Here is a 21,942-nt window from a genome sequence, read left to right on the forward strand (position 1 = left end):
TCTAAAGAACTTAAAAGATTAATTTTTCTACTGAAAGTGCTTTTTTTGTTTGTTTGAAATAAGTCTAGCATAAATTTTTCACAACTCAGATAAATATAACTTTTCTGGTTTTTAACATTTTGAAGTTTTGCATTTCATTAATTTTCAGATTTTGTAACTATATTTAAAGTTGCTTTGGTCATTTTATAATAAATTGCCATTGAAATCATGGAGATATGAACTATCTTTCAAATCAATCAAAATCATAATAATACCATCAGGGGCCTATTTTTACTAGAGTGTATTATTAATTATATTAAACCATTCAGCACATAAAATTGTTTCTCTAGTTCATTACAACCTAAAGAATTTAGGTCATCTGTATTCAAGAGTGAGCATATCTAATCTTTATACATGTTAGTTTATAGGGGAATATACAATTCTTATTTTAAAAAACTATTTCCATGAAAAACAAAATGATATGCAAATATCTTACTCTTTACCTTCTTTTTTGTTTATTTAGGCACCTGAAAAATTCAGGTTCCTCTACATGACTTCTATTGGGTCATGCATCTTGAATATTTTTACTATTATTAGCCTAGTATGAAGGGATCATGGGATCATAGGTATAGGAGCTATGCTGGACCTCAGACTCATCAAATATAACCTCTTACATTTTGTCATAGCCAGTTCATTTCTCTTCAATAAAGGATTGCCCCTCATATCAACAATTGAGAATACTGGAAGGAAATGAGCTTGCAAAAAGTCATAAGAGATTATAATAACAACCAATATTTATATTGAACTTTGAGGTTTATAAAACATGTTATAGAGGTCTTTCATTTGAACTCCACAACAACCTTGTGAGGTAGATACTGGAGCTGTCTTCATTCACATTGATAGAAGTGAAAGACCCTGAGACTACAGGTAGTTAAGTGTCATAGATTTGGAACAGGATTTGAACCTGACTCCAAGTCTAGTATTCTACCCATTATCCTATATTGAATTTTTAAAACTACATTGAAAAAGCTGGGTGAATTTTATTGTCCCAACTACTACATAAATAAAAATATTTAAAACAATATTTTATTTAAAATTTTTTTGGTTTGTATGCATGATGAGTTAAGCTTAAATTTCTCCTTGAAATGTCTTATCACTGATAGTTGTCAGTTTAAGAGACATCACTTTCCAAAAAAAATCCTTTTTTTTCCTGAAAAAGTCTTTCATTGCTAATTCATCTAAGACTGTAATACCTGAGCAAGTTTTGCTTAATATTTTCTAAAGGATATATATGTATGTGTATACATATATATAAAATAGTATATGATTCCATAATAGTTTTTGTTTTCTTTTTTTAAGAAATTAGTGTATATAAACCACACCCTTAGGAAAATGCATTTGGAGAAATCTTACTAATAGGACTACCCCTTTAATACTTATGCAAGAACATAAAAAGAACACAAAGAAGTATTGAAAAAAATAGGTCCGTAACCTCAACTACCATCTCTAAAGACAAAGCACTTACTTAAAGAGCTTGATTCATTGTTATGCCTAGGTTGTCATTATCTGGTTATTCCCCGTCTATGAATTGATACTCTTTAACAAAATAAATTCATCTGAAATTCCATTACACAGCCAATGACTTCTGCATATTCAGCAACGACATAAGTGAAGATGTAGCTACAGGGAAATCTTAGCTAACTGGAAACTTTACTGAATGAATCATTCTGGATAGCTGAGTATTCCAGTTATTTGACAACCAATTTTTTTAAGTGTTAGAATTTATTTTCAAATCAATTCAGCAAACGTGTATTAAGCACCTCTTATGAGCAAAGTATTATCTGGATGCCGGGAGTACAAATACAAACAAGACTTGTGCTTAATGAGCTTCCAAAAGGCCAAGTTTAATGTCATTTCCTTTCTCAAAAATAGTTGGCTCTTTCTTGTCTCTAGGATAAAAAAAACGAAGTCCTCAACCTGGCTTTTGAGAACTTTCACATCTGGCCACAGCCTGTTTCCAGACTTATTTCATATTCAAGCACTCTACACTGCAGCCAGATCACACTATAAACATTTCCCCTAACTCAGCATTCTATCTTCTGTCTATGCTTTCATATAGTTTATCCCCCATACCAGAAGTACGCTCTCTTCTAGGTATCCTATTTCTTAAGGGATTGGCTCAATTGTCACTTCTCTTAGAAGACTTCTAATCAGTCTAGGTGTTAAAAGCTCTCTCCATTCTCATTCACATATTTACTTATCTGCGCACTTTGTTTTCCTCCAATAGAATACAAAAAACTCTTTTGGGAGGAACTGTTTCATTTTCTTTAACTCCCCAGTTTAGTCTAGCATAGTGTCTTAAAAGGCACAAAATAGGTGCTTTATAAGTGTTGGTCAAATTGAATTCAATCTTTGACATGATGTTTAAAATTTCTATTTGTATAGAGCCTGATGATGAAATAACTTTTTCCTATAACGTCTAATTATTCATATTCTGAATGTCTGAAGGTTGATCAAGGAGGGAGAAATGATTTGACAAGCAGGACAGTGATATTAGTGCCAATTATACATTAAAGGTAGCAAACCAAAGTGAACGTTAAGTTGTCTAATGAAAAGAGTTTCCTAATGGCTGATGTACCTGCAGTACAATGGCACCCCTAGGGGCAAGCTCCTGTGATCTGAAAGAGAGGAAATATTGCATAATAGAGCTGTTTAATTTGGAGCGAAGGATCAGGGACTAAAGCCTGATTCTGCAACTAAAAACCTGCATGACCTTGGGCAAGTCATTTAGCCTCTCTGGGAAGAGGGAGGCTGGACTCGAGCTCCTCTAAAAGTCTCTTCCCATTAAAAATCCTGATTTATGTATCACTGCCCATGCACACAAATGGAGACTTTTTCTTCCAGCAGATAAACCTTTAGTGAAGCTCCTTGCAGTTCCTGTACAGCACTGATCAAAAGCAATCACCCTTATGTGTCAACCCTAGATACCTCTAAGCTAATATATTAAAGCTCCTGACCCTCTTCAAAACTCCGGTTGCTAAATGGTCTTTTTCGCTGTGACGCTGCAGCCTCAGTCCTCAAAAATATAAATCTGTATCCCGTAATCTCTCAAGCCCCTTCAAGCGCTAAACCCTGTCTGCCCCGCGGGCAGGGGCAGAAGCTGACTGAAGTCCTCGTCAACGTTACCGCTCCTTCCATTCTTGGCACCTCTTTCCAACCCCTCCTCATTCTTTACCTTTCCCCAATTCTCCCCACTTGATTTTTGCTAGACCCTTCCTTGTTGGAATCCTTGCCAACTCTGGACAAACGGACAGGTCAGTCAGGTACTCCTCCCCGAAGTCCAGCCTTTTAGGTAAAACCCAAGCCAATCACCGCCCTTCTTTGCTTCCACGTGGCGGATTAGCCAATCACCGCGCCACTAGGCGTACAAATCGGTTCTTTCTGCTCTTCTTGGTGCGTTTCGTACTTTGGGGCCCTTGTTCCAGTCTAAATCAAAGGAGACTGTGTCTGTGTGTGTGTATATATGCGTGCGAGTGTATGATGTGTTTGAAGTGTGTGCCTATCGTGAGTTTCTGTGGTCTGTGTTCGTTCCCCTTACTTCAGCCACTTCCGGGTCCGGAGTAGCTCCGGAAGCCCCAAGTTCCGGAAGTATGCCCCCGGGGGAGCCAAGGTCGGCCTGATGGGGGACGGGGGGCGGTTCCGAGACAGGAGTATGGGGGTGGAGAGTGCTTCCGCAAAATGTTTCTGAGAAACTCTGCGGAATCGGTGGTTTCTCCCACATCATTCCAGCCAGCTGCGGCTCTTCCGTGTCCGCGCGTGTGCGTGCGGTGATTGACAGCCCGCAGGCCAATCGCCTTGTCCTCCCTCGTTTGGGGCGTTGCCCATTCTCCACCGTTCGCGAGTTGTGGCCTGCGCGGTTACCCCCGCGGATCGGCTTCCTCTTTTCAGGTAGGAGCAAACCATAGTGTCCAGACTGCGGAGGGGCGGGGAAGAGGAGACCTGGAGGAAACTGCTGCATTCCCTGACCCTCTGAAATGCCTGGGGCCGAATTTGAGAACTCTGAAAATCGCTTCGGGAGCCTGCGGGGCCCAGCCCCAGGGCCTCCTTGAGGAATTCCGACTGGTTGGGCCTTGGGTTCCTGAGGAGTGTATCCGGTCTTCCCAGATCCCTGAAGGCCCGATCTAAATGCTTGAATCCGATTGACAAGTCTCAGGACTTTTCAGCTTCTTTTTCTCAGAAGCAAGTTCCAAACACTTTGCATATTCACTTCAGGTGCTTCTCTATGTCCGTAAAAATAATTCGCAGTGGAAACCGGCTTGATTGAAAATTGACTTATGTTAAAGGGGAAGAAGGAATTTTGATGCCGTCTAATACACTTCAGGATGCTAAAAGTTGCTGTCTCATATATGCCTCATTCTTTAAAATAATATACAATCCATGCAGTGCCATAAAATGTCTTAATAATTACTAAGCGGTTGTTAAATACCTACTATGTCCCAGCCACAGAGCTACAAAAACCAAAACCAGTTAGGTGGCATAGAATGCTGGGCCTGGAGTTCAAATGTAGCCTTATGCTAATTATGTGACCTTGAGCAAGTCACTTAATCTGGCTGCCTTAGTTTACTATAAAATGAAATTCATAATGGCATCTATTTTCCAAGGTGGTTATGAGAGTCAAATGAGATATTTGTAACGCGTTTATCTTGGCTACCAAGGCTAGCATACTTTTGAAAGGGAAGGAATGAGTACATTCTAAATAGATTTTTAAAAAATCGGCGGGGGAGGGGAGAACTACCATCTAAGGCTATCCAGAGAGAGTTCTGATAAAAAATGGCTCTAGAGTTAAGCTTTGATGAAAGTTAGATTCTAAGAGAAAAAAAGTGAAAGGGGGGGGCGGGGTCCTAAGCACCGGGAAAGTGGAAGTAAACCTTGGAGATGCGACATGAAATTACTTGCAAGAGGGACTGCCAGTAGGCTTGAATGAATAAAACATTGGTTTAGCAGTATTTTAGGGTGTGTAAAGAAGAGTAATATTAAAATGAGCAAAGAAAGGTATGCTGGAGCCAGATTAATAAGGATCTTAAAGGGCAAACAAAAGTTTGCATTTAAGAGGAAATAGGGTCATGACATGATCCCAGCTGATCCCGACTCTGCCCCTTAATACTTTGGTGAGTTGATTAACTTTTCTGGACCTCAGTTTCTTCATCTATAAAATTGGCATATTGGACTAAATGACTTAGCTCACAGGTCCCTTTTCAATTCTAAATACCTGATCCTAAGTTTAAAATTTGGACTTCGAAGTAGTTTCAGAAAATCCTCACTTAGCTTTTTTAATTGCAAAATAAATATTTCTGTCAAAGTTGGTCCAAATTAACTTTGACTTTGTTACCTTTTTAATTTTACTAAATTCATTTTAATCTTAACTTTTTAACTAAGAAAATGTAATAATAAAATTGGGATTTATAATTTACAAAACACTTCTTATAAGCTTGGGGTAGGCAGAAATGAGTCTTTGAACCAATCTCATGTCCATTTTAAAGCTTAAATTAAAGAGTTAAAGGTACATCATATTACAACCCCATAATCTAGGAGGTCCATTTATTATCCCCATTTTACAAATGGGGAAACAAAGGGTTAGAGTAATGGACAGTATTAAGACTACACAACCCAAGGCTTCTGAATTTTGAGTCCATTGATTACTTCATCAGTTTATTCACATTATCTTCAAAGCTATTCATAGCTTGTGTCATGCTTTAAATTGTTTAGTTCTATTTGGAACAAGTCTCCAGAGCTATCTGAATTTTCCTTCTCTCTTTTCACATCTCACTATGTCCATGTTTTCACTTCCCTGTGTGGTCTGAGGTGATGAGGAACTAAGCTAATGGGTTTTCTATCACTTCACTAAGTGAGATGGAATAAAGAATATTGTCACAAGATGAAAGTACATTGGGGACACAGGTGGGTTACAAAAATGTTTCCTTGGGGGAAACATAAAATCACTTGTCTTTCAAACCTCTCAGCTTTGTTTTCATAGATCTGTCTTACTAGAAATTTACCACTTCCAGTGATGGTTTTACATTCATCAGAAATTGTTTTGGGCACTGCTTCTATCCTTGGTCTTTATATTAGGGCTTTAAGTTAGTTAAGGATCTTGATTCTGTTTGGTCCCACTCTTCTGGAGTCTCAGTATTGACAATGCTGAATAGAGGGTCAGGCAGCTAAATGATACAGTGGGTTGAGAACCAGACCTGAAGACTGAAGGTGCTAGATTCATATGTGACTTCAGATACTTCCTAGCTATGTGATCCTGGGTAAATCATTTTGACCATATTACCTAGCCCTCATCCCTCTTTTGGCTTAGAACCAAAACATAGAATATTGAGTCAAAGCAGAGGGTATGGGTTTTAAAAAAAAAAAAAAAGTTAAATACATGATATATAATGAAAAGCCAAAGAAATTTTTAATAAATCAAATGAGCACCTAGTTTGGCAGAAAAAAATCATATGTCTTACCCCAAATCCACTGAAGTTTCTAATCTTGATTTCTGAAAACACAGAAAAATATGACCCCAGTATACGCCACAGTTGTCTAATCTGTGAAGACTAAGGGAGGATGTGGTCCACATGGACTGTGGATCATAGGCATCTTTTTTTTGTTTGTTTAGGTTTTTTTGTTTTCCCTTTGTCTTTATAAAATCTCTGACTTTATCTTGATTACTTTTTACCTTTAGTGGGAGAGATTTAATGCTGGGAAATTTTGAGCAGAATATGGAGTTTTTGAAAGAAGAAAGTATGCCAATTTAATGGATGATTTCCCAAAAAAGTTTAAATTGGGGCTCAGTAAACTAGGTTTTAGTCTTGAATCTAAGATTGTCTAGTTAAGTGAACTGGGACTGGTCAGTTTGTACCAAAGGATAACCATCAAGCAAACAACCTGTTGGTTTTTGGTTATTGCCCTCAGGAACCAAAGAAAATAAATCTTAATTCTTCTTCTACATTGTAGGCCTTTAGATGCTTGAAGCTTTTCCTGATTTTATTTTATAATAAGGTAATAACCAACGCTTAATTGCTTTATAATTTCCAAATCACTTGCCAAACGTTATCCCATTTTAACCTCACAAACCTGTAGGTAGGTACCATAAATATTGTTATCTTTATTTTACAGTTGTGAGCCCATTAAGTGACTTGACTAAGTCATTTGACTCCAATTCTAGAGTTCTTTCCACAATCTTATTATGCCTATCCTACAGCATTTAAAATTTCAATTGCATACTTAGAGAATCTCTGATTTTTGTCAGTATTTCTATAACTATAGATCACAACCTCTTTATGACTTAATTTTAATGAGATAATATTTGTAAAGTGCTTAGCTCCATGCTTGTCACTTGGTAGGTGTTATATTAATGTTAGCTATAATAATAATATTAATTCCTGTTAATCTGATGGGTGAATCTATAAGTGCTTATGTTCAAATCACAGAGTCCAAGGAAAGACTGCAATGAGAGAAGGTTCTAGAATAAAGCAGTTTATTTCAAGAGTATGATCACCTTTAAGCTAAAGCAGTGATTCCCAAAGTGGGCGCTACCATCCCCTGGTGGGTGCTCCAGCCATCCAGGGGAGCAGTGATGGCCACAGGTGCATTTATCTTTCCTATTAATTGCTATTAAAATTAAAAAAAAAATTATTTCCAAGGGGCTAAGTAATATTTTTTCTGGAAAGGGGGCGGTAGGCCAAAAAAATTTGGGAACCACTGAGCTAGAGAATTCATTTGCTTCAGCTTCAGTCTTGGGTAGCCTAATCAGTCTTATAATTCCTTCTTGGCTCCATTTTCCTAATTCTGGGATACTTGGTACGTTGATGGCTATCAGTACACTAATGCTTCACCAAATGGATCTAAAATCCCATAGAGAGAGGGAATTTTATTCCTCCTTGTGGCTATGTGGACCCTCTAGTGTAAGATATTTTGATAGAGTGAACTAGAAAATTGACCTCAGAGTCAAGAAAGTCTAGGTTTTTAGATCTTGCCTTTTAGACATTAGCTATAAGATCCTGGGCAAGTCATTTAGCTTCTCAGTGCCCCAGATAGCTATCCAAGACTATAAATTATAAAGTCGCCGTTCTGTTTTATAGAGCTCTTTGACTCACTGGAAAGCTTGTCATTTTGATGAAATTACAACTCCAACAAAAAATTGATAGAATAACTTTTCAAAGTTTTATGGGAAATGAGCCAGGAACTAAGGGAAGCAGATTTTAATTACAGTGAGTGAGAAATTAAGAATGAGGGATGTGACTACCTTATCTATGGAAAGGTGGAAGGAAAGATCCCCAAACACAGGGTATCCACCTATAACACCATTAAGTTGATTGACTGCTGTTGTCCATTACAATGACCTGCAAGAGTTTGTGTAACTAAAAATAAAATTCATCACCCAGTGATGAATCTGATAATCTCTTCAACCTTCTATTGATACCTTTTATTTTTACAATATATTCTTTTTGGAATATATCTTTTCTATGCATCAAGCCAACTAATAATGAAACTTTTAAGAAGAAATAGGGGTTTTAAAAAATTCAGGAAAACTGATATTTCACTGTGTGTCACAGTATAAGCAATATTTTTATCCTTAGCCTTCTACCCCTTCAGTTGCAAGAGAGAGATTAATTTTCTTTCACCTCTTTTCAAGGGCCAAGTTTTATCATTATTATTATATCTGGCACAGTTATTGAATAAGTACTTGTAGATATAGCTTTCATTTTTTTCATTTACCTTGTAGTCACCATATTAAATGATTTTTCTAATCTCCTTCTTCACTCTGTATCAGTTCTTAAACATTTTTAATGCTTCTCTGATTTATTCATATTTCTTACAATATTTAATTGCATTCATTTGCCACAAGTTATTTAACCATTCCCCATAATGGGCATCTACTTTGAATGCAGTTCTTGGCTACTGAAAAAAAAATGTTTTCATGAAAGTTTTGGTGTGATAATAGGTTTTGTCAGGCATCCTTCAAGGATCTCACTAGAAGTAGAATCTTTGGTTCAAAAGCTTACGACATTTTGGATACTTTTTAAAAACATACAGCTAGTTTTTGATTAGTACAAAAAATGAATCCCCTAAAATAATCATATGTATTTAAATTCTCACATATGAAGTTATAATTATGTAAAAATGTGGTAGCTAGTTGTAGCCCAATGGAAACATGCAGTGCAAATTCATATAATACAATAACTTTGGGAAATTCATAATTTGTACTAATTAGGAGCTAAGTATAATTACATGTTATTTTTCAACTTACTGGATCAAATTTCTATTCCATTAACAACCATGGGTTAGTGTGCTTGTCTTCCACTAGACTCTATGATACTATTTTCACTTCTTTGTTGCCAATTTGCAACATATATGAAGTAAAAACTCAGAATTATTTTGATTTAAAATTTTCTTATTATCTGCAAATTTGTATATGTTGTTTTTCTACATAAATTTTATTGATATCATTTTATTTATCAAATCAATTTCTCCTTTATTATTCTCCTTCATCTCAACCAGAGGACCCTCCCTTATAACAAAAGTTTGGTGGTTCAATAGGATTTTCCTAATAAACTACCATATCATCAGCAAATAGGGATAGTTTTGTCTCCTCTTTGCCTGTCATTTTATCTTAAACTTCTTTGCCTGGCCTTATTGCTTTTATTAGCATTTTTGGAAATTTTATGAAGTACTAGCAGGGGGAAAAGGTCATCCTTGCTTTACTACTTTATTTATTGGCAAAGCTTCTAGTGTTTCTCCATTGCTTATAATGTTTGCTTTTGGTTTGAGATATATATTTCTATCATAGTAAAAATATCTCTCTAAACCTTTACTTTGTAAGATTTTCAGCATGAATGCTGTTGGGTTCTTTTTCAGCTTCTATTGAGACAATCATGTGATTTTGGATGTTTTTGTCTTTAATATTAATAATTATGTTGCTTGTTTTCCAAATGTTGGACCATCCTTGCACTTCTTATATAAATCTAATTTGGTCATAAGGAATGGTTTCTTTGATGTTTTATCATAGTCTGTTTGGCAAGGTTTTATTTACAATTTTTGAATCAACATTCGTTAATATTGACCTATAGTTCTTCTGTGCTTTGTCTAATACCCTGTTTTAGGTATTAGGAGTATGTTTTTCTCTTTAAAAGAATCTAATATAATGCTTTCGTTCTCAAGTTTTTAAGAATAATAAGATTAGTATTTGTAATAATTGTTGATTAAAAGTTTGAATTTTCCTGTGAACCCATTAAGAACTGGAGCTTTTGTTTTTGTTTTCCTTCCCTCTGATGGGTCTTTTACTGCTATTTTTATTTCCTATTCTGAAATTAAATTGCTTAAGATCTATTTGGTCTTTAGTTAGTTTTGTTATTTTATGTTTTTGAAGATAGTGCTTTAATTTGTGTTTGCAGTACTATAGGTTCTGATCATTTTTATTTCTTCTGATTTTGTTATGATTTGAACTTTTTCGTTTGCAGTTTTATTTTGACTTTCTGCCTTCCTTTCAATCTGTGTGGTTAAAAGTTTTTCAATTTTGTTAGTCTTTTCAAAAAACCAGTTTGTTTCAAAATGTTATTTTGAAAGCTTGATTCCAGTTTTTCTACTTCTCTTGTTTTCAGTCTCCCCTTTTTTACTTATTTTTGTTTATTTATTGACCTTCCAATTTTAAATTCACATTCAGTTAAACTTCCCTTTCTGTTTTGCAGATATATGTTTTAGAGATATATTTTCCCTGACAATTGTTTTAGCTACATCACAGAAATTGTGGTATGTTGTCTCAGCATTGTAACTGTCTTTCATATAATTATTATTTCTGTGTGTGTGTGTGTGTGTGTGTGTGTGTGTGTGTGTGTGTGTGTGTGTGTGTTTTCTTTGAACCAGTCATTATTTAGGATTTCATTTAATTTCATTTCCATTTGGGGCTATGTCTTTTGTGTTCTCTGAACAGATTATTGTTTTTATCTTATTGTGGTCAATAAAGGATGTATCTACTCTTTTCTGTCTTTTCCACATTTATTTGGAATATCTCTATGCCCTCATACTTGGTCAGTTTTTGTTATAGTTCCATCTAGATCTTAGAAATAAATTTATTATCCCATCTAAAAGACACTAAATCTTTTAGTTCTATTTTCTCCAAGTTTGTTCAGTTCCATATTTTCCCTTTCATTTATCTTGTTATATTTGTCCAAATCTGAGAAACATTAAAAGTCTCCTACTATTATTGTGTTACTATGTCTTTTTGTAACTCATTTTACTTTTCCTTTTTGAATTTAGATACTTAGTGCACGTAAGTTGAATATTAATGTTGGTAAGTTTATGGTTCCCTTCAGCATAATTTGCTTTATTGGTTTATCTCTTTTATATTGTTTTTGCTTTGTATGATATCAAGGTTGCAACTCCTACTTTTTTGCATAGTAAATTTGCTCTAAACCCTCATTTTATGTATATCTTTTTTTGTTTAGATGTCTTTCTTGAAACCTTCATATTTTATTGTACTGTTTAATTTATTTATAAATTAAAGTTATGAGAGTTGTGTTTAAATTTTCCTGTATTTGCATCGCCAGTATGTTTTTTAGTTGATTGGGGGAGGGAGTAGCTCTATTATCAGTTTTGATTAATTTACTTTGCTGCCACCCTATTCCCAAAGGACTATTCTTCCCTCTTCCCTCTCCCCATTGTCTTTTCAGCCTTTTCCCTAGTTTGGGAGTTTTTCCAAATTTCTTAATTCATTTTTCTTTCTTTTACTTAATTATCTATTTTTCCTCTCTCCTTTCATTTTCTTTTTTCTTTTCAGTTAAATGGTATATTCAAAAATCTCCCTTCATCTACTTTCAGTTTGTGTTGTTTTTTAGTTTTTTCTTTTTCCCAAACTTTTAAAATTAGAACAATTATCTTGGTTCTCTTCATTCTATTTTAAACTTTTATTCATTGATTAGCAGCCTATACACTTAGTCCTTTTACGTGTTTGCATTCCTTGTGGAATTAAAACTTCTGAAATACCAAGTTTGATCTCCCTTTCCTAAGCAATTTCTGTTTATTACATTTGTCATCTTTCCCTATCATCTCTTTTTCCACTGAACCTCACTCTTAAAACTATTATTTGATAAAGGAAGTAATGAGATACAAAAATCATAGAATTTTAGAAATAGGAGGTACTTTGATGATAATCTACTGCAACTTTCTTCTGTTTGACAGAAACACTTAGGCCTATTGAGATCCAATAACTGGCCCAGATTAGTGACAGAATCTAAAACTAGAACCTGGTTTTCCTTAATGAACTTTTCTTTCTTTTCTTTTCTTTTCTTTTTTTTTTTTTTGGTTATTTCTATTTTCTTAAGAGAGTCATAGAATATAGAATTAGATCCTTTTCTTTTGCAAAGGAACCTCTATTTACAATATACCTGACAAATAGTCATTTAGCTTCTGGTTAAACTCCTCTAAGAATAGTTGAGTAAACTGAACACTTTTTCTTTTGTTGACACCAATATATACTAGAGACTAAAACTGGACTTAGTCTTCTTTTCACCTTTTGTAAGAGGGAAATAGGTTTTAAGGCATTTTGGAAGCTTAGATAGGCAGGCAGGAGCTGAGATTCCAAAAAGGCAGTTGGGGTTTGGAAAGAGTTGGGAAACCACTGACCTGAGAGACCTGTGGATTTGGGGTATCTCTAAGCAACACCTGGGACCTTACAGCTAGCAGGAGCAAGGAGTAGAGGTTGAGATTTCTGACTTGCTGGTGGACAAGCAAAGTCAGTCTCCTTGATTTTTTTCTGAAGAGTTATTTGGCTGGTTCCTGTGCTCTTGGAATATACTTGGACTACTACTGATCAAGACCTATTGACCATATACATGAGATCCCATTTGTCCCTTGTGTATTAGCTGCCCATTTAGTGTAGTGTAGGGATTTCCCAGATCTTCAACTTTTAACTCTGAATTTGATCCTTAGTGTTTTAGGTTGTATGACCTCTCCCATCATCTCTAACCCTATAGTCTGTACTAAACCTTTTTTTTTATAATTCTTTGGTCCTAGTCTACTCACTTGTTAGTTTCACAGACTCCCAGGCTAGGTGGATCTGTGGTGGCAGTTGGTCTCAACTGCCAATCCATAATTTCCCATTCCTTGTACTTTGGTGAGGTTTATGTTTCCCCAGTTTGTTAGTTCCAACATGTTATCCTTGTCCAGTTAGTCCTCCTTCTCCCTTTTCTCTAAACCCAGTAATATTTAAGTTACCCACAAGTGTTTCCCCATTAGACTTTTTATTTTAGTCTTAACACTACTTGCTCTCACATTTGGTAATGATATCTTGTGAATGATACACAAACCATTTTTATTTATCACCCTTGTTATTTATATTTTAAACACTGGCCTATTGAAGGTCACTATAGGGACAATGATCTTGTTAGGATAGAATCTCTTCATATTCATTGTTTGGCCATCATTCTACTTTTGCATGGCCTTGAAGAAAAAATCATAGTTTGAGTAATCAAAAATTCATTATTCCTCTTAATTACAAAAAAACCCAAAACCAGTCATTTTCCACCCCTTAATGGCAAACCTCTGAACTTTATGTATCATCCAGGATTCTATCATTTGTAGCCAGATACTGGCATAAGTGTTACATGCTATTGAGTAATGTCAGTGATCTCCATTTTCTAGTACTTTCCCTTTCTTCATTTTAAATATTCATTATTAATAGCTCTTGTCTCATTTTTGGTCATTTTGCCTTTCTCCTATATGCCATTGAAAACTACTGCCAAAGACAGCTGCTTAAACAGTTCTCAAAAGTCTTGTACTCATCTGTGGGGTAATTAGGCCCTGGAGCACTTTCCTTCCAACAGTTTAATCTTACAGTTTACTTCTCAATCTATGACGTCTGCCTCTAAATGACTTATTTCTTCATCCTTTGATTAGAACCCTGGCATCAACCCATGCCCTTGCCCCTGGATCTGTAACTGTTCTGGCTTCTGAAAGAGTTCTATTATCTAATTTTTTTTTTAAACACCACCTCCCTCTGTTATCCACTGCTTCTTGTTTATTCAGTGTCATCATAATGTGTCTACTTTTGTCTTTTGAGCATACCTCCACTTTCCTGTTTTCACTGTACTCTTAAATGTCTTTCAGGGATGCCTTTATTTCTTACCTGATCTTTCTTTTCCTTCATCACCTGATTCTGTCAATGCAGGCTTGTCTCACTTGTTCTTTGATTTTTACTACTCTGCTCTAGTTCCTTTACCTCCCTGCATTTATGCTTTCATTCTATATTTCTGAAGGTGAAAATAACTGTTTTACCATTTAATTCCTTTGGCTTTTCTCCTCCTTTTGAGATCTTAATCTGAAGATCTCAGTAACTCTGAGGGGATGATAGGGTGAATATTTTACAGATGAAAAGACTGAGGCATATAGTATTTATGTTGAATGCCAAAGTGACAAAGCTGGGTCTAGACCACAAGTCTAACATAAAAGCTTGTTTTATGATTATATGAACATCATTTCTACAATATTTCTTCTCTTTCAAGATTCTCCTATATCACAGTTATTGAAAGAGAAGTGGAAAATGTGATGTTCATTTAAAACTTACTTGAGAGTAAATGGAAATAATAGGTTTATTTACTTTTAAAATAAAATAAGTACTGTGATAGTTTTCAAACAGATTAATAAAACATAAAATTTGTTTATATTGTCTTTATTTTTTAACCAAAAGATGGTGTTAGCAAACTATAACTGTAAAATATAGCACTATTGGCAGTTATGAAATAAGCTGGAAAAATTATAAAAAAAAGTGTTGTGTTAAGTATTCTAAATTTGTTCAAGCACCACATTTTTGTAAAGTAACCCTTTCCTATTTAGGCTTAAGGAGGTAGGAAAGAGGAAGAAGTAATAAAAGTAATTAAGAGCTGTTAGAAGCATAAAGTCATTTGGTAAGTTAAGTTAGTGACAAAAGTGGGATTTGAACTCGGTTCTTACTTCCAGAACCAGTTCTGTTTGCTGTCTTGGTCACACTATTCATAATTAGATTAAGTGATAACTTGTTCTCTTATGCCCATGTTTGTAATGCGTTCTGGGAATAGCTGTCCTGCTAAATCTCTCTTTGATGCATGTCCCATTTATTAGTATTGATTTCAATACAATAGACAGTAAATCTATCTGACTACACAAAGGAAATAAAATATTTGGGTATGAGCAAGGAATTTAGCAATCTCCAATCCAGAATTAAATTTGCATAAGTTTCCCTAACCTTGTAAATTAGGGCTAGTTGTTCCTATCTATGTATGTTTCCCCTTAAGCTTTTTTCAAAAACTAAAGTGGCTAATGGAACATTCAGGCTCTTCCTCTTTGATTACTAAAAGAGTTAGAGGTGTATGACATTGTAGAAATTAGTTTATTATTATATTATTATTATTATACTTATAGTAGCATAACTTCTGTGTGTATGAATGTGTATTGGGATAGGAGCAGGGAAGGTGGTGGGACAAATAACACCTTAGATGTTATTTGGGAATCATACATTTCTGCTGACAGGGTTTACAGACTTGTAAATTTAAATGTAGAATTTTTGTAGGCAGTACGCATTGACAAATATGCCTAATGGTAATACATCTAGTACTGAGAGTCTCAGAACAAGTCAATAATAATGCTTATATTGATAGCAGCAATGTAGGAGATGTTACTTGGTATTATAGCTAAAATCCATGTTATCCCCTTAATCATAATTACATTAATATTGACAGGCCCTTGACAATACCCACATTATTATTGATACATTTCTGTCAATAACATGTTTCTAAATAAAATATATTCATTCATAATTTGTACAATACTCAATAAAAGCTCTAAAATACATCCAGAGAAATTCCTGTTTCCTCAGTGATATACATTAATTTGTTTTTGTTATGGAATATGCTATAGAAGAGGCACTTTTTGATTTTTGGAGACAAAATAAGATAAAGCATATATTATTTTTAAAAAGAGGTTATATATTGCTATTCTTGGTAAACTGATTTTCAGTTATTTTTCAATGAAAGAAAGCACCGTGACATGCCTGGTGATAAAATGTCAGCAGGAGACCTCTTTAATAGTTTTTAGTGCAGGATCATTTTGTCTTAAACATATTTATGTGACAAGTTAATCACTCTAACCTTGGTAGATTGTATACCTTTTATCTGTTCTTGATTTTTGCCTTAAGCATTCCTTTCACATATCTCCAACTGGGGGTATCCTTTATTAAACAGATAATAGTTGGTGGTGGTTGGGCTTTTTGTTCCCCAATACTTTTTATTGACTGGAAATATTTGACCAAGGCTTAATTTTTAGGATCTTAAAAGGTCAGAAAGAGGGGAAGAAAATGTTAAATGCATGAGATAACATGACTGGAGCAAAGAAAAATACAGTCCCCCTCAAAAAAAATAGGATCAAATCAAGGTAGATTGGTAAGATTGTAAGGTGAGCTTGAAATCATAGCAATCAGTTCAGTCCAGTTCAACAATCCTTTATTATTTGCTTTGTGCCAGGCAGAGTGCTAACTGCTGAGGATAGGAAAAAGACATATGCTATATAGACCCTTTCTTCAAAGAACTTGTATTGTGCATAAGCACAGAAAATTAAATTCAAAATACGAAGGTTGCCCTAAAAATCTTATTGCAGTTTTAAGCATATTAAAGCCAAAAACTTCACTAAGTCCTTTGGGACACCTTATAAAACAAAAGAATTTCCAGGGAGATTAAACTGAATCAAGATATGCTTCCTGTGGAAAAGAACACTTGGATCTGTACATTGAAACTACACATTCTTAAACGTGGAGAATAGGAAGGAGTGCATTCCAGGCAAAAGCCACTGAGGTGAGGAGTAGAATGTCATGTGAGGGAACAATGAAGTGGGTAAATTTGATTAGATTTTGGAGTATGTAATCTGCATAGGTCTAAAAATGTAGACGTTTTAAGGGTTAAAAGAAAGTTTGGACTTTGTCCCAGAGACAGTAGAGCGGTTTTGCATTTTTTTCATCAGGATAGTGATATGGTCCAATCTGTGTTATAAGAATTTGTCATCTTTGTAGAAGATAAAGCTAGTAGTAGGGAAACAATTAGGAGGATGATTAGAATACATAGTAAAAGGTGATAAGTTCCTAAACTGAGGTGGATGGAAAGGATAGATGTAATATACATTGGTTTGGGGTACATTAATAGGCAGGTAGAATAGACAACTGATTGGATGTGAGGAATGAGGGAGAAGGAAGAGTAAAGGATGACTCTTAAGGTTGCAAATTTAGGAGACAGGAACATGCTACTCTTCACCTGGGTGACATCAAAATATAGGTCTATTCAAAAAAGGATTTGCCTGTGTTGAAGCTCCAAATGCATTACTCTTCTAGATGAAAGTGGAATTCACTAGAATATTGGGGGTTGTCTCTCTAGCACCCCCAAGTGCTCTTCCCTTCTGGGGGAATGGTAAAATGAGTCTAGAACAGTGATGGGCAAACTTTTCAAAGAGGGGGCCAAAGGAAAGGAAATGCTCATCTGTCAGTCTGTTTCTAAGGCAACTCTTTCAAAGTTTCATTGTATTGTATCCTTCTCATTGTATTCGTTAGATTAGGAATAATGTCCCAGGCTGGATAGAACATTTCAGGGGGCCATATCTGGCCTGCGGGCTGTAGTTTGCCCATCACTGCTCTAGAGGATATTAGGACCCTGTGGAAAGAGATCTGTCAGACCTTCTGTCTTAGAGTCAATGCTAAGTATTGGTTCCAAGGTAGAAGGGATAGACTCGTGTTGGTGAATCTGTGGCACACGGGGGCTGCTCCCTTTCCCCTCTCCATGTGCACCTGAGGACATTTCTCACATGACCTCCCCCTCAGCCCAGCAGCCAATGGGAGTGCTTTCTCCCTTCCCTGTCTGGGGTAGGGCAGGCAGCTCACATTCCATGTGGGAGTTGGGTACTTGGTTTCTAAAAGGTTCACTATCACTAGGCTAAGCAATTAGAGTTAAGTGACTTGCCTAGGGTCACGCAGTTAGGAAGTGTCTGAGGCCAAATTTGAACCCAGGACCTCCCCTCTATAGGCCTGACTTTCTACTGAGCCACCTATATTCCCCAGTTTTATTTTAGTTTTTAAATTCTTATTTTTGAAAATGTTTTCCTTAAATCAAGCTTCACTGATCCTTTTGCAACTTTCTTCCATTGTTTCTGGTTCAGGAAGATCAAATTTCATCTCTGTTCCATTTGACAGCCCTTCATATACTTGAATATAGTTAAATACCCCCTCAGCCTTCTCTAGGTCAAACACCCCCAGTTTCTTTAACTGATCCTCATTGGGTATGAACTCCAGTCATTCAGATCAACAATCTTTCAGGTATCTTCTTTTCCCTCTCCCTAACACCACATATCCAAATAGTCAATAAATCTTATCAATTCTATCCTTATGTGTCTCACATTTGACCCCTTTTCTCCATCCATATGGCCACCTCCTTCATTCAGAGTCTACTTATTTTTTATCTGGATCATTACATTTGGGCTGTTGATTTCTATTCTCTCCTGTTTCCATTCCATCTTCCATACAGCTACCAAAAAAGTCTTCTTAAAAGCAGATATTACCCTGTCACTGCTCTGCTGAAGCATCTTCAGGGGTTCCCTACTATCTATAGAATAAAATACAAATCTACCATGGTATTTAAAGCACTGTATAATCTAGCTCCAGACTTCTTTCTAGGTGTGTTTTTCATTATTTCATTTGGTGTGCTTTCTTTTCCTTGAATTTGGCACTTGATTTCTTATTCTTAACTTTTTGCACATAGGCACATGCCTAAGATTCACTTCTCACTCACTTTACTATGTTATATTCATTCCCTTTCTTTGTTCAAAGATCAGCGCCTGAGCCTAGTCTTTCAGAAAGCTATTCTTGTTGCTCATAATTGTTAATGCAAAGTCCCCAAATTATCATGTATGTATGCTTACCTAGTTAACATGTCATATTTCCCAGGAGCATATAAGGTCCTTGAGGGCTTTGTTTTTTTGTGTTATCTTTGTAACCCTACTGCCTAGCATATAGTGCTTTTATAAAATTAGTGTTTAATAAATATTTGTTGGATTGGATTGACTCAGAACCAGCCACAGTTAGCTCTCATTTATTCAGAATGTGCAGGAGAATGAAATGGTCTGACTAATGAGAAGTTAACAGTTACATAGAAGGCTATTTGTCAAGGGATTATTATATAATAAAGCATGGTGCTAAAATTATACTGATAATAATTCATCTTTAAGGATTCAGATGACACTTTGTACTAGATAATAAGTTTCATGAGGGCAGAGACCATATTTTATCTTTGTGTCTTTTCCAGTATTTAGCATCAGATGACCTGTACATAGAACAAGATTTGATATATATTTGTTAAATTATATTTAAGCATCTTGTATTGTCTTAAAATTATTGTACACAATTTTATTCAACATTTATATGTTGAGGACTTGTTGAGTGTATTAAATGGTGCTAGATGCTATGTAGGATACAAAGATGATAAATTTAGGTAGCTCTTCTGATCACCTGTTCTTTTCTCTGTAGTTATTAGGTAAAAAGAATAGTACCTGCTAAAACTACAAAAAAAGGGAAAACTCAATTCAGCAACATTTTTATTTATTAACTATAGACAATACTGTGTATTAGCATAGATACAAAGCTTAAATAAGAGAATTTGTCCCTTTTGCACCAAGTCAGTTCATATATATCTTTCCATGTTTCCCCTAATATGTTCTTGTCATTTCTTTCAGCATAATAATATTCCATTACATTCATATACTACCATTTATTCAGCCATTCCCAGTAAAAGTATTGCCATAAATATTTTATACATGTTGATTTTTTCCCTCTTTGGAGTTTAGACTTTAGTAATGGTATTACTAATTTTTTGTTAGTTTAACAATGTTATTACTATATTATTTATATAGCACTTTAAGGTTTGCAAAATACTTTACCGTCATCTCATTTTATTCTCAAAACAACATTGAGAAGTAGCTGCTATTATCCTCATTTTATAGATGAGTTAAGCAAGGCAGACAAAGTAAAAAGTGACTAGCCTAGGGTCACACCGCTAGTAAATAAGGCTAGATTTGAACTCTGGCTTCCTGACTTGAAGTCCAGTGTCATTTGCTGCCCCACCCTAGTATAATAGTTCAAAATTTACTTTTCAAAGTGTTTGGATCAGTTCAAAACTCCAACCCGTGTTCATCAGTACCACCTATCCTCACACAACTCTTCCAACAACTGTCATTTTCCCTTTTTTTCCCCATCTTTGCCAGTCTGATGGGTATGAGATGAAATCTCAGAATTGCTTTAATTAGCATATCTCTTAAGTGATTTGGAAAATATTTTCATACAATTTTTGATAGTATGTATTTCTTCCTTTGAGAACTTCCTGTTCATGTACTTTGATCAGTTCTCTATTAGGGAATGAATCTTATTCTTATATATTTGTATGTTTTAAACATTTAAATGGCATGTTATTTTATCTGTTGTGATCCTTATGATTCCTATTTGGAAAAATAGGGAAAAAAAAATAGGAAAAAAAAACTCATGTTCTAATCATAGCCATTGGGGATATCACTCTTTCTGCCTCTAATTTGTTTATGATATGATCTTCGATATCAAGGTCCAATTTCCACTTGGAGCTTAAAGTAGTATATATATGAGATGTTGATCTAAACCTAATTCTGTCAGACTGTTTTCTGGTTTTCCCATAGTTTATGTTGAGTAGTGAGTCCTTACACAGGAGCTGGTATCCATTAGTGGCAGTTAGGTGGTGCAATGGATAGAGTGCTAGGCCTGGAATCAGGAAGACCTGAGTTCAAATTCAGCCTCAGACATTTAATAGCTATGTAAACCCTGTCATATTTTTATTCACTGTAAAATGAAAATAATAATAGCACTCAACTCACAAGGCTGTGAGGATAAAATGAGATATTTGTAAAGGGCTTGGCATATAATAGATGCTTAATAAAGACATTTCCTTCCTTCCATTTATTTAAAGTTACTCTTGTTTCTTGGTCTTGTAGCTAATTTGTTCCATCAACTATTTTTTTTAAACCAGTACACAATAAGTATTAATGATAACTACTTCATAGTATAGCTTAAGCTCTTATTCTACTAGGACCCTTTCCTGTCTTCAATATTTCTGTTAATTTCACCTACTTTTCTAAACTATTCATCAAGCTTTACCCCTTCCTTCAGCAGCTCTAATTTCATTTTTTGCTTTATTTCATTTCTTCTAGCCATACTTGAAATACTTGTGACCAAGATTTCTTTTTCTCTAAGATATTGTACTTGTAGATATATATCATCTCTTCTGGGCTAACTTTATGGATTTCTTGTAACTCATGCTATTTCTTCATTCTTCCACCCCCACCCCCCCACTTCTCTTTGCTCATATCTCCAACCTATTTCTGAAATAGAACTTCATGTTAGGTCCCATCTCTATCTTTTAATGGGGTGTGCAGATCATGTCTGGTCCTCTTCCCACTTCAGTCTTGATACAGCTACAATTCTGGATGAGGATATCTAGAATCCTCAGCCTCTGCTACAATCTTAGGCTCTCCCTCTCTCCCCTTCACCACCCACCCCACCAAATTTTAGTGAACTATATATAGCATTTAAAAAGAAATCTTGGGGGTAGCTGGGTAGCTCAGTGGATTGAGAGCCAGGCCTAGAGATGGGAAGTCCTAGGTTCAAATCTGACCTCAGACATTTCCCAGCTGTGTGACCCTGGGAAAGTCACTTGACCCCCATTGCCCACCCTTACCACCTTACCACTCTTCTGCCTTGGAGCCAATACACAGTATTGACTCCAAGATGAAAGGTAAGGGAGGGAGGGAGGAAGGGAGGGAGGGAGGAAGGGAGGAAGGGAGGAAGGGAGGAAGGGAGGAAGGAAGGAAGGAAGGAAGGAAGGAAGGAAGGAA

General features: G+C 35.5%; 1 protein-coding gene across 1 annotated transcript in view; it reads left to right on the plus strand.

The window, feature by feature from the left end:
* The first annotated feature begins 3,706 nt into the window (after positions 1-3,706).
* The window catches only part of PEX2 (peroxisomal biogenesis factor 2), a 24,251-nt gene continuing 6,015 nt past the window's right edge, over positions 3,707-21,942 (plus strand). Inside the window, exon 1 of the mRNA XM_044657945.1 lies at positions 3,707-3,927. The gene's annotated coding sequence lies outside the window, so the exon portion shown is untranslated. The remainder of the gene's footprint in view (positions 3,928-21,942) is intronic.

The sequence above is a fragment of the Gracilinanus agilis genome, chromosome 1, assembly GCF_016433145.1.
Source record: "Gracilinanus agilis isolate LMUSP501 chromosome 1, AgileGrace, whole genome shotgun sequence".
Lineage (NCBI taxonomy): Eukaryota > Metazoa > Chordata > Mammalia > Didelphimorphia > Didelphidae > Gracilinanus > Gracilinanus agilis.